This window comes from Triticum aestivum, chromosome 6A (assembly GCF_018294505.1).
Source record: "Triticum aestivum cultivar Chinese Spring chromosome 6A, IWGSC CS RefSeq v2.1, whole genome shotgun sequence".
In the NCBI taxonomy this organism is placed as follows: Eukaryota; Viridiplantae; Streptophyta; class Magnoliopsida; order Poales; family Poaceae; genus Triticum; species Triticum aestivum.
The window spans coordinates 599,351,738-599,364,616 of NC_057809.1; the positions used below are offsets into that span (position 1 = coordinate 599,351,738).

The following is a 12,879-nucleotide window of genomic DNA, read 5'->3' on the forward strand; positions in this document are numbered from 1 at the left end:
GAGCCACCAAGGCGGAATTCTGTAGAACTGTGTAGTGTGCTTCAGTGAGAGAATGTCCGTCCATACATATTATTTGATCCCCTCCTAGCGTGCCTTTTTCATCTAGTCTGCCCTTATGCAGCGATTCAGGAACACCAATCGGCTTAAGGTTAGGAATAAAGTCAATACAAAACTCAATGACCTCCTCATTTTCATGGCTCTTGGAGATGCTTCCTTCTGGCCTAGCACGGTTATGAACATATTTCTTTAAGACTCCCATGAACCTCTCAAAGGGGAACATATTGTGTAGAAATACAGGACCCAAAACGTTAATCTCTTCGCATAGGTGAACTAGGACGTGCGTCATGATGTTGAAGAAGGATGGTGGGAACACCAACTCGAAACTGACAAGACATTGCACCAAATCATTCTCTAACCTTGGTATGATTTCTGGATCGATTACCTTCTGAGAGATTGCATTGAGGAATGCACATAGCTTCACAATGGCTAATTGAACGTTTTCCGATAAAAGCCCCCTCAATGCAACCAGAAGCAGTTGCATCATAATCACGTGGCAGTCATGAGACTTTAGGTTCTGGAACTTTTTCTCTGCCATGTTTATTATTCCCTTTATATTCGACGAGAAGCCAGACGGTACCTTAATACTGAGCAGGCATTCAAAGAAGATTTCCTTCTCTTCTTTGGTAAGAGCGTAGCTTGCATGACCCTAATGTATGCCGTCTTTTCCGTGCATACGTTGTTGGTCCTCCCGTGCCTCAGGTGTATCTTTTGTCTTCCCATACACGCCTAAGAAGCCAAGCAGGGTCACACAAAGATTCTTCGTCACGTGCATCACGTCGATTGCGGAGCGGACCTCTAGGTCTTTCCAATAGGGCAGGTCCCAAAATATAGATTTCTTCTTCCACATGGGTGTGTGCCCATCAGCGTCATTCAGAACAGGTTGTCCACCAGGACCCTTTCCAAAGACCACCTTCAAATCCTTGACCATATCATGTACATCAGCACCAGTACGGTGGCGAGGCTTCGTCCGGTGATCCGCCTCACCTTTGAAATGCTTGCCTTTCTTTCTTACGGGATGCCTGCTCGGAAGAAATCGACGATGTACCAGGTACACATTCTTCTTACAATTAGCCAAATATATACTGTCGGTATCGTCCAAACAGTGCGTGCATGCGCGGTATCCCTTGTTTATCTGTCCTGAAAGGTTACTGAGAACAGGACAATCATTGATGGTCACGAACAGCAACGCCTTTAGGTCAAATTCTTCCCCCATATGCTCATCCCACGCACGTACACCTGTTCCATTCCACAGTTGTAAGAGTTCTTCAACTAATGGCCTTAGATACACATCAATGTCGTTGCCGGGTTGCTTAGGACCTTGGATGAGCACTGGCATCATAATGAACTTTCGCTTCATGCACAACCAAGGAGGAAGGTTATACAAACATAGAGTCATAGGCCAGGTGCTATGGTTGCTGCTCTGCTCCCTAAAAGGATTAATGTCATCTGCGCTTAGACCAAATCATATGTTCCTTGCGTCATCTGCAAACTCCTTCCCGTACTTTTTTCGATTTTTCTCCACTGTGACCCGTCAGCGGGTACTCTCAACTTTTCGTCTTTCTTACGGTCTTCTCTGTGCCATCGCATCGCCTTGGCATGCTCTTTGTTTTGTAACCAACGTTTCAACCGTGGTATTATAGGAGCATACCACATCACCTTAGCAGGAATCTTCTTCCTGGGGCGCTCGCCCTCGACATCACCAGGGTCATCGCGGCTGATCTTATAGCGCAATGCACCGCATACCGTGCAAGCGTTCAAATTCTCGTACTCACTGCGGTAGAGGATGCAATCATTAGGGTATGCATGTATCTTCTGCACCTCTAACCCTAGAGGGCAGACAACCTTCTTTGCTTCGTACATACTCTCGGGAAATTCGTTATCCTTTGGAAGAATATTCTTTATCATTACCAGCAACTTTCTAAATCCCTTGTCAGATACACCATTCTCTGCCTTCCATTGCAGCAATTCCAGTGTGGTGCCCAGCTTTTTCTTGTCACCTACGCAATTCGGGTACAACAATTTTTTTGTGATCCTCTAACATGTGCTGCAACTTCTTCTCCAAATCACTTGCACTGTTTCTCTTTACATCGGCAATGGCCCGACCTAGATCATCAACGGGCTCATCCGATGCCTCTTCTTCAGCTTCTTCCCGCATTGCCGGCTCAGCTTCTTCCCCCATTGTTGTATCATCGTATTCAGGGAACCCATGGCCAGGATAACTGCCGTCGTCCTCTTCTTCTTCATTGTCTTCCATCATAACCCCTCTTTCTCCGTGTTTGGTCCAAACATTATAGTGGGGCATAAAACCGGACTCAAACAGGTGGACGTGAATGGTTCTTGACGTAGAGTAATTGTGACCATTCTTACAGCCAGCACATGGACAAGGCATAAAACCATCTACCCGCTTGTTTGCCTCAGCCGCAAGCAGAAAAGTATGCACGCCATTAATGAACTCGGGAGAGCATCGGTCATCGTACATCCATTGCCGGCTCATCTTCAATACACAGCACCGAAAACACCAAATTAATACAATACATAAAGTTCATACAATACTTAAATGCATCAAACAAATAACTCTCTAGCTAAAGCATTTAAATGCAACAACAAATGCGATCAAGATCGCAACTAAGGTAACAATTGATCCAATAGCATAATGATACCAAGCCTCACTATCAATGGCATATTTTCTAATCTTTCTAATCTTCAAGCACATTTTCTCCATCTTGATCTTGTGATCATCGACGACATCGGCAACATGCAACTCCAATTCCATCTTCTCCCCTCAATTCTTTTCAATTTTTCTTTCAAATACTCGTTTTCTCTTTCAACTAAATTTAACCTCTCGACAATAGGGTCGGTTGGAATTTCCGGTTCACATACCTCCTAGATAAAAATATCTATGTCAACTTGATGGGCATAATTTGTCATAAACACGAAATGCAACAAATAGTTTTAAAAGAGAATATACCACATCCGAATCATAACAAGGACGAGGGCCGACGGGGACGGATATCAAAACCATGGCACTATGTATAACAAACAATGTATGGGTAAGATAATTATACGAGTAACTATATATCCAAATCACACAAACATCAATTTTTAATATAAAATTTCATGAACAAGAGGCTCACCACAAGGTGGTGCCGGCGACGGGACAGTGCGGGCGATCGACGGTGGTTACAACGGAGATTTAGAAGACACTAAGTAAACCACACCTACATATGCAAACTAAGTGTTATTTTGACCTCAATTTGCATATAAATCAAATACTACCACATATAATTCCTCCCAAATTACTAAAACCCACAATTAATCACTATATAAACCAATGCAAGAGCTAATCTAGCAATGAGAGATGAAAGGACAAAGTTGCTAACCTTTGTGATCATTTGAATGGATGGGGGCCTGCAAATCTTGACAAATTTGGGGCAAATTTTGTGATGAACTCGAGAGGAAGAAGGGAAGAACAGAGAAGAGGGAGAGGGGAAAGGGGGAAGAACAGAGTGCTGGTGGACGAAGGGTTTATATAGGACGACCTTTAGTACCGATTCGTGGCACGAACCGGTACTAAAGATGCTGGAGGGGCCCCACTCTGACAACATCTTGCCACCACTCCCATTAGTACCGGTTCGTGGCACGAACCGGTGCTAAAGGTTCGCCATGAACCGGTACTAAAGGTCTCCTCCCGCCTAGCCATTGGAATCGGCACTAATGGACACATTAGTGTCGGTTCTGTTACAAACCGGGACTAATGTGTCTCACATTTGACCCTTTTTCTACTAGTGAATAGTAATTCGTTCACACACCGTAAAATGCTTATGCTCTTGAGAGAAGCCACTAGTGAAACCTATGGCCCCCGGGTCTATCTTCATCATATTAATCTTCCAACACTTAGTTATTTCCTTTGCTTTTTACTTTGCTTTTATTTTACTTTGCATCTTTATCACAAAAATACCAAAAATATTATCCTATCATATCTATCAGATCTCACTCTCGTAAGTGACCCTGAAGGGATTGACAACCCCTTATCGCGTTGGTTGCGAGGAGTTATTTGTTTTGTGTAGGTACGAGGGACTCGCGCGTAGCCTCCTACTGGATTGATACCTTGGTTCTCAAAAACTGAGGGAAATACTTACGCTACTTTGCTGCATCACCCTTTCCTCTTCAAGGAAATCCAACACAGTGCTCAAGAGGTAGCAACGACTCAATGATGAGAGCTCCCCGACATCCTTACCCCTAGATATGCATGAGGTGGAGGATTGTGGAGACGAGAGGGCGATACGTCTCCAACCTATCTATAATTTATGAAGTATTCATGCCATGTTTACAATAATTTTATATGGTTTTGGTATGATTTTATTAGAACTAACCCGCACTGACGTTGTTTTCAGCAGAACTACCGTGGTGTCCTTTTTGTGCAGAAATAAAAGTTCTCGGAATGGGTAAAAAATTTACGGTGATTTTTTATGGACCAAAAGGGACCCCCGAAGGACCGGAGTTGGCCAGGAAGTGGACGAGGTGGCCACAAGCCGCCAGGGCGCGCCCACCCCCAAGGGCACGCCCCTACGGCTTCTGGCCCCCTCGGGCACCCCTTTGATGTGAAACCTACACAAAAAATTCCTATAAATACCAAAACCCCCGAAAAGAACCATAGAAGAGAAGTTCCGCCACCGCAAGCTTCTGTAGCCACGAAAAATGAACCAGGACCCCGTTCCGGCACCCTACCGGAGGGGGAAATCATCATCGGGGGCCTTCTTCATCATCCCGGTGGTCTCCATGACGAGGAGGGAGTAGTTCACCCTCGGGGCCGAGGGTATGTACCAGTAGCTATGTGTTTGATCTCTCTCTCTCTCTCGTGTTCTTGATTTGGCACGATCTTGGTGTACCGCAAGCTTTGTTATTATAGTTGGGTCATATGGTGTTTCTCCCTCTCTATCTTGTTGTGATGAATTGAGTCTTGCTCTTTGAGGTTTCGTTACGTTGGATTGAGTATTGGATTTGGGAACACTTGATGCATGTCTTGCGATGGGATATGTGTGGTGACAATGGGATGTTATATTGATTCACTTGATGTATGTTTTGGCACTCAATTCGCGGATTCCCAAGGTGACATTGGGGTAATATATGCATAGGGGTTGATGCACGTTTTCGTCCTACGTTCTCCGATAGAAACTTTTGAGTGATTTTTTGTTGCACGTTGAGGGATTGCCATATGATTTAATTATGTTATCATTGTTGAGAGATTACACTAGTGAAAGTATGAACCCTAGGCCTTGTTTTCAAGCATTGCAATACGGTTTTTGCTCACTTTTGTTACTTGCTACCTTGTTGTTTCTATATTTTCAGATTACAAAAACCTATATCTACTATCCATATTAGACTTGTATCATCATCTCTTCGCCGAACTAGTGCACCTATACAATTTACCACTGTATTGGGTGTGTTGGGGACACAAGAGACTCTTTGTTATTCGGTTGCAGGGTTGTTTGAGAGAGACCATCTTCATCCTACGCCTCCCACGGATTGATAAACCTTAGGTCATCCACTTGAGGGAAAATTGCTACTGTCTTATAAAACTCTGCGCTTGAAGGCCCAACATGAGTCTACAAGAAGAAGGTTGCGTAGTAGACATCAGAGGGGCAAGGTTAATGGTGACTTGTGAGGATGAGGATTACTCCGAGGAATCAGGAATTAATGGCGGGGTAGGGGGATTTCCTGTTCCGCCCCTCGGCGGGAAAATTCATTGTTTTGACACTTTTTGCAAAACTTTAGCAAGATTTGACCCCGCTTTTTAAAAATTCGGGATCTGGCCCTTTTTCCTCCCGCCACTGTCCTTAGTGGTAGGATAGAACATCCTACCGCCCGGGTCTCTGGCGGTGCGACTTACCGGCGCCATCACGCCTGCTTGGTGTGGAAAAGACCCTACCGCCAAGGTCCTTGGCGGTAGCGACATGCATGCAATTATTAGAGGTTCATACATGCAATAAACAAAGGTGAAGACCTTACCCCAAGGACCATGGAGGCAGGGTAACACAACCTACCGCTAAGGACCATAGCGTTAGAATCTTTTGCGCACCAAATGGGCGTGACGATGTAGGTAAGTCCTACTGCCAGAGGCCCTAGCGGTAGGTTGTGTGCTACTTGTGAGATGCGTTGGGATTTTCCTCAAAGAGGAGGAGAGATGCAGTACAGTAGAGATAAGTATTTCCCTCCGTAAGAACCATGGTTTATTGAACCAATAGGAGAATCACATGAATTTCTGTCTTCAGCACATGCACACAAAAGAGCAAATACTTGCACCCAACGCAGACAAGAGGGTTGTCAATCCCCTTGAACTCATTACTTGCAAGGATTAAATGTAATAGTGATAGATAGATAAAAACAAAAGTAAAATAAAAAGTATAAAATTGCAGCAAGGTATTTTTTGTTTTTATAATATGATAAAGGTAGATCCGGGGACCATAGTTTTAATTAGAGGCTATTCTCTTGAACACATATCATACGATGGGTAAACAAATTAATGTTGGGCTATTGATAGAAAAGCGCATAGTTATGACGTACTCATGGCAATGATCATGTATATAGGCATCACATCCGTGACAAATAGACCGACTCATGCCTACATCTACTACTATTCCTCCACCAATCGACCGTTGTCCAGCATGCATCTACAATATTAAGTTCATAACAAACAGAGTAACGCACCACAAAATTTCATTTATTTAGTGACAAAAACCCTGGCAACGAAATAGGAAACGTCGCCTGAAATCATTTTCTATGATAGAGCATCATCACGAGGTGTTTTCCTCGCGGGGCAGCACCCTAACCAATTTCGGCGACTTTCTGGCCCGTAATTGTGCGACGCTTTTGGGCGTCACTAGGCATGTCTATTTTCCTGGACGATTTGCAGTGTCACAGACAATGTTAGGCGGGCTAGAAAAAACAAATAAAAAATGGTGTGTTGGTGTTTAGAACGTAGTACCTTATAAATTCTGCTACGATAGAGTTTATAACAAATACATTCTAATTTTCAGGATTTAGGGTTCGAATGCTCTTATCGAAATCCATTCATTATTTCTCCGTGCGTGCTCTCATTGTAGTGAACTATGAGAGCATGAACAGGAAAATAGATCACATAGAAATATATTCCATTATGTACAAGTTAATCTAAAATTTCATCAAGCCGAAAGGTGGTCAACAAGAAAGTTCGTTTTGTACAAATGAACAACTTTGCCTTTTCGATCATCTCAATCCCATGTCATTTGGACGCAGTCCGCTTGCATCCATACTCGGGCAGTACTCTGTATAAATTGTAGCCAGAAATTTCAAAGAAAAAAAAGAAGACAATGCCATTTCAAACATTGTATCACAAATACTAGAAATATTGCAAGGTTCAAATTCTAGTATGAGAAGGCCCAAACTCGGAGATTACAAGGTTCAAACTGATATTACAGATCAAATTCATCATCTTCAGAATCTTTGTCATGCACTATTTCTGCGAAGGGATCAGCCACCGAGAAGTTATATATCGACTTGATAGAATGACTTCCAAATAATTTGTCATTTGAATTTTCAAAATGAAATTTAGCTTGTGCCGAGCTTTTTCCATTTAGCTGAAGATGCCCGTGCTGATCAACAAATCATTCATCTCTGCGCACTAAATATAGGGCAAACCTCATTACCTTCAGCAAACTTGCTTTCTGAACAAAGAACCTAGCAAATTTCATCTCTTGTGTGGTGCCTCGGTACTTGTTCAAAGTAATTTCTGTTAGATGGGGATCAAGGCATTCGATGGGATTGTTATATTACGCTACATTTTCCACTTTTGAGCTTGCTTGTATCTGCAAACGAACACAACACGTTAGTACCTAGATGCAGTGTTCAACACTACGGGCCTCTTTGATTTGCTGGATTTATAGAACACACAAAGAATGACATGCCATCTTCAGTTGTTCATGATTAACATCTCAAAAAAATATGCATTAAAATGCTCCAAAATTCCTTTAGAAATCATAGTACATTTGTCATTGTAATCATGCGTAAAAGTACCAAAATTTGAACTCCGTTGTGGTTATCAATTAACAGGAGAGGAGCATCACCTTGATGTATAGCTTCTTCGTGCACGGAAAGCATTTGAGTAATCTAACAACTTGATCCATATCGGACCGACAGATTGTAGTGCCAAGATCTTCACTGTGGGCAGAGACGGGATCATGCTTGTGGGAATCATTGTCTGGATGACAACCGAACATAGATAAACAATATTAGACAATGGGGTGTATGATAAGAGGGAGAAGAATAAGACAGTTGTACCTGAATGGATATGGATCCAGTTACAAGTTCGGAGAATTCAGCACACGAATAGCCCGATACTGTCAATTTTGGTGCGTCAATGACCATGAGTCTTGTTGGACCTTCTTTATCAACCACAAATAATCTCTCAAGGAAAGGCACATTCTCAATGACCATATCGTGAAACACCGCAACTGACCACCTATTGCGGCACCAACAATAAAAATAAATCACACAGATATTCGTTGAGGCGATGTGGAGGCTACTGAACTCATCCATCACCTGAAGACAAAGGAACTCGAGCACTGTACAACTGAGGAGTGGGTGCTCCATATCCTCCTTCGAGATGCTGATGCCCTGGAACTTGAGGTGCTTCAGTTTAGGGAGATGAAGAGCGGGCTCAACATTAATCTGGGGGAAACACACTACATGAACCTAGCGCGGTGCAGAGTGGGCGCGAGGCGGAGGGCCGATGGCGGCAGCGAGCGCAGATGGCCAGCTTGAAAGCTCAACTCCTCCAGATGACCTAGGGCCGGGGATTGGAACCACTCGTGAAACTTGGGTTTGACCTTGCAGTTGGAACATAACTTGCCGATGGCAAGGTGTCTGACTGGCCCAGGGTGTGTGCGAGGATGTGAGACAACACTTCCAAGCGTTTTTGATCCCCGCGGCAGAGCTCATCGTCGTCGATGAGGTCCAGGGGGTGGAGTGCCAGAGGGTGCACCACCGCTGGGAGTGGATGGTGGTCCGCACGCCGGATTTGATGGGGAGGAGGGATAAGATGGTTACCAACATCTCGTCGGGGAGGCTGCTGATGAAGTCCAGGATCGCCGGAGGCTCTTGCGTTTCTGGCTTGACCCGACCCCGCTTGTTGGTCGGCTCATCCTCCATCGCAGCAGGCGGCGATCCTCCATGGTTACTAATTAGGTGGCCTCAAGACTGAAGATCTTGCTAATTGCAACAAAACACATGTTCCAACTGATATGGTTCATCGAAATCACAGAAGATCTTGCTAATTGCAAGAAAACACAGGATCCACCAGGACAGAAATGTAAGGTGACGTATCTTGTTTAAACACTCTGATCCACATTTTAGAATGAAAATAATGTAAACACATAAATATACACCTATTAGGCATTTCTTTATTGGGTCTCAACTGATATGGTTCATCCAAATAAGTGGAATTAATTACAACGTGGTCAGTACTTACTCGTATTTGTTATAGTATTCTCTTCCTAGAAACAGGTGCTAGTATCCCCCTGGTCTGGATTTAGTTTAGCCTGTGAAACAGAGATGACCATGCCTCATACTCCCTCCGTCCAAAAATAAGTGTCTCAATCTTTAGTATAACTTTGTACTAAAGTTTGTACAAAGTCCAGACACTTATTTTGGGACCGAGGAAGTATTAGCCACTTCTCATATATATGCAGGGAACTCATTGGTGTAAAGAAAATGGTGTACTAACCCAAAGTTATGTCTCCATGACAGTCTGATAGACTGAATGGTTACACAACAGTTCAGTTTGGATGCAGATGCAAACTTGTTGTCAAGCGTTGAATTTCAGCCTCAAGCTTCAGTATATGTGAATCAATAGTATGGATCTGCAATAGCACATTTAGGAACAACCAGTCTCTTCCTCAACCATGCAAGTACCCAGGACACACTTCCAGCTCATTGGTGTTATCTTGCTGCAGAAATACTTGCTGCAAATAAACATCATGTCTCTCCCGGAACAGAGGCGGCGGCCCCTTTCAGCCTCTGAACTATTCAAGCTATAACTGCATTAGAGTTGAAAATTCTAATGACATGTACTTGCAGGTAAACACTCACTCTGACTACCAAGCACAGTGCACATACGACAGAGTATATGAAATTTCCCACGACGTATCTCTTACTGTGATAAGGTTGAACTATGTGATTAATATTTCTTTAGGGCTTGTTCGGTTAATCCCCACCACAAGGGGATTGAAGAGGATTGGAGGTGGATTTTGACTTGCTGGGGATTTAATTAATCCCAATTCCCTTCAAACCCAATAAATACAAGCATAAAACTGTACGCAGGGCTTGAGAGAAACAAGTTAGCATTATTTTGAAGATGCCATCACCATAGCTCATAGGATTGTTTTGAAGATGTGATCACGATTCAAAGCACTTTGAAAAATTATTGTTACATGTAACACGAGATGCAGATGCAATTTTTTAGTTTTTATAGATTGGCAGGGGCCGCGCGAACGCGTACCCCCTCTATCACAAATTACGACGTCCACTCTCCCACTTGAGGAGATGGTAGGCCAACGCACTCACCAGGTGCAATGTGAGCCATTGATCTAGGCCACGACCCTTCTTGATCGGCCGTCGACCCCGTCCAGGTAAGTATGTTGTAACGTTGCCCTGGTGCTAATTATATACTCCTGCTCTCCCAACCTCCCTTGTTCGGCTGGCGAGGTGGTACTAAACCAAACCATAGCGCTGTGCTTTATTAGCCGGTTGTTGGGTGCAAGCTCGCAGGCCTGATTACTTGTGTTGGACAGGCCCGTGATTCTGCTTGGGGCCTGATTCCATGTGTGGGGCACTTGTGTTCGGGAGGCCTAATTATGTTTGGGGCCTGATTCCTCGTGGGGTTCTTGTGTGCTATTCCCTAAACTATTTTTCTACAAACGAGGAGATCAGAATATCACCAGAAAAACCTCTACAAAAGAATATCACTGAAAAAAAGTAGTAATAATACTAATTTTTGTGGGAAGTAATAATATACTACTACCTTTGTTCATTAATAATAAATATAAGACGTTTTTGTAGACTGAATAAACAGAGGGAGTACTATTTTTTTCCTTTCAAAACCGAGGCATAAAATTTTCCTTGAAGGAGCACTCTTGTGACGGAAGACATGGGCGCGTTCATTCCAAATGGTCCAATAACCATTAAAGAAACACAATAATATACCAGTGCTCCGTATCAGAGAAGAAGAAAAATCCTTTGGCATACCAGAAGGAAAGGGAGTGTATCTATAGAGAGTGACAGTGTTACAAGTAGTACAGGCGGTGGGGATGAATACAGCAAGGTCTGAGCTCACGATTGAGATGGTGTTTCCCAGCAGGATCCTTCACTATTCACTCTGCTGAGCTGCTGCTTGTGACTGCATAATCATGCAGTGAAACGTGCGCAAGGTGGACAACTGGAATGATCTCTGTTTGTCTTTCTCACTGCCCTGCTGCTACGGCCGAGACCCTACAAGCGAACCCCCCAGGAGCTTAAGAGAAACTGGGTCATTAACTCTGCAGAGAAGAAAAGACTTTTTGTGAGATTATAATGAGGCGCAGAGCAGCTGAAGACTACAATGGACCATAAATAGTTACAACCAGTGTTGGTTTCTCCAACGGTGAACAAGAGCTGGATAAAACTTCCATGAACTAAGCAAGTAAATAAATAGCATCACATTAGCAGATACAGTGTCAGTTCTGCGATTCAACGCCTAGAGTTTGTAAAACAGTTCATTAAAAGGAGACCGCATCACAGCCACTTCCAAATCTGTTCACCGGCCTCCGCCTATCGCAGTGCAGAGAGAAAGCAATAAAGGAGTACAAAACTGAAGTTCCAAACATTCCAGCACCCTACAAAATCTAAACAGAAACTACAGGTTTTAAGCTTCAGGGGAGAAGGTGTCCATAGCTCCAGATCACTCCATGCACTCAATCAAATGAACGAGACATCTTGGCTTGCTGACAGACAAATTGGATGCAACTAGAACACTAGTTTGCACAACCAGCATTTTTCTCTAGAGATGATGAGCTTGCAGCTGAACATGCAGATAGCACCTGAAAAAACGAACGTCGTCTATTTTCAGATGCACACGCAAGACGAAAGGTCAACAAAGTGATCTGGTTGGATACAAATAAATTTTATGCTGAAAGAGAATTTCAACTGCACTGCTTAAGATTTGTGTACCAGAAACATGGATCTTACTCCTAAAATTATTAGGGAGTCTTGATTACAAAAAAAGAAGTCCTTACTGCCATTGGTTCTCTTCATCCAGCAAAGCTGGTATGCTACTGAAGTTTTTGAAAGAATAGCAGTATAGCTAACCTGAAATTGTTATGGCTCAACCGCTCAAGTGAAGAATCATCTGAACTAATCAAATGTATAATTATGATGAGAGTTCACACATACTGCGGATTTAATTTAGGTACATGGGACATATACTTGAGAACTATTGCTCAAATATCTTTGGCCTCAGACTGAGCCATGACAGGTTTCTACTTTGATTTCTGTTAGTGGAATAGGAAACACACAAGAATCAATATGGGAAGGCTCCCATATACTAGATATAACATTATTCAACCTTAATCAGGAAGAGCACGGATATTCTAAACCTTTTCTTTCACTGCCCCTACAGAGTAAAATCAATGACTCACAATATCAATAAAGAAGTACCTCTGGTCTACAGAGTAACACCTATTTTTTGCAGGAAGTAATAATATGCTATAACCATTAAAGAAACACAACAATATACTATCACAGCAGAAA

At 43.1% G+C, this 12,879-nt stretch overlaps 1 non-coding gene across 1 annotated transcript; it reads right to left on the reverse strand.

Annotated features, from left to right (window-relative positions):
* Window positions 1-10,571: 10,571 nt before the first annotated feature.
* On the reverse strand, window positions 10,572-10,732 carry LOC123132893 (U1 spliceosomal RNA). The gene has a single exon (XR_006465115.1). It is a non-coding gene; the product is annotated as a U1 spliceosomal RNA (small nuclear RNA).
* Window positions 10,733-12,879: the final 2,147 nt, after the last annotated feature.